Below are 1425 nucleotides of genomic sequence, written 5' to 3' on the forward strand. Positions count from 1 at the left end.
GTGTTATTTTGGCATACCTGTATTCAACATTTCCCTAATAAATCGTAGAATATTCTTAGAACTCGTAGGCCTATCGAAAAATGAAGAATATCCTCTCCTGTAGCGTTGATAATTAATAATAAAGGTTCGTTAACGTTTTTCAAGTGATTATTTTTCTTGATTTTGTTTGTTGTATTCGCGAGAAAAAAGAAAGTTTTGACTACGTTTCAGTGAATTGTTCTACTTTGTATTTTCCCATTCGACATTCGAGTCGTATTACAATCCCATTCGATTAGTTAATATCACGTTATTTCTGATGAGCTTGTGATTGTTCATCTGAAAAAGCATGCCATCTTCACATTTATTCGATTGTTTTTTCGCTCAAATCACGATGCCATCGGACCTGTCAAATCATTATTGAGGTTAAGTATACTGCGATTGAGTAATTGGAGATGAACCTGAGGTTGAGCAGTGGCCATTCAACTAAAGCCTGGCGAAGCGTTTCGTGTAATAGCCTAACGCTGGGCTGTGAGCGCGTGACGCGGCTCAACCTCGGGTACATGTGACGCGCGTGGAGTTTATCCCAAGCTGGGGCGGAGTGGCGTATTTCTAGCTGGGATACGGGTTCCGAGCCGAGCTCGAACGGCGTGATTTCTACCCGGGCAATCTACTCTCTCAAAGCATTGGAGAGTAGACAATCTGCTCTGTCACCCCAACTCTCTACCCATTCTCTAATTACTCTCTAATCGTGGAACAAATAGAGAAATCACCGTACTCTCTACGGACTCTCACACAGGTCCGTTAGGTCTGTCATTATAATTCTCTTCTGATTGGTTCACGGCACGTCGTATACTGCAATTCTATTGTTCCGAAAGGTAATGAGAGGAATAATCACTTATATCTAAGGCCGGAGACTTCATTTACGAAAACGGCTATTATCAGAAGTTGGCTCCAAATAGGTGATTGAAGTAAGCGACAAGTAGGGTTGAGAAGAAATTGAAACATTGATGTTGGAATTTGTCATAATTCATTGATTGGAGGGTTATTTTGTTGACGGAGTGAGGAAAAGCGTTTGAACGTGAATTGGGTGTTTTGAAGAGGGTCAATGGGAGATCTCGGTGATTTCTTAGGGTTAACTTACCAGGAGAGCTATCAGGTTCTTTCAAAAGGGGATTAATGGAGGCCATGGTCGAGGGGCGATCTTGGCGGTCAGTTCCCAGGACAGCCCTCAGGGTCTTTTAAGGGAGGGGGAGGGGGGTCAATACAGTGTATGGACGAGGGGAGATATCGAGAGGTTTTTTGAGGGTATCTCTATAGTGGAGCTCTCGGGGTAATTCTAAGGGGGAAGGAGAGGGGGGGGGGGTTAATGGGAGGTATGGTCAAGGGGAGATCGTGGGGGTTCTTTGGGGATAACTCGGCAGCGCAGTTCTCCGGATCATTAGAGGT

This window comes from Diachasma alloeum, unplaced genomic scaffold (genome assembly GCF_001412515.2).
Source record: "Diachasma alloeum isolate Michigan unplaced genomic scaffold, Dall2.0 Dall_scaffold_01044, whole genome shotgun sequence".
Classification (NCBI taxonomy): domain Eukaryota; kingdom Metazoa; phylum Arthropoda; class Insecta; order Hymenoptera; family Braconidae; genus Diachasma; species Diachasma alloeum.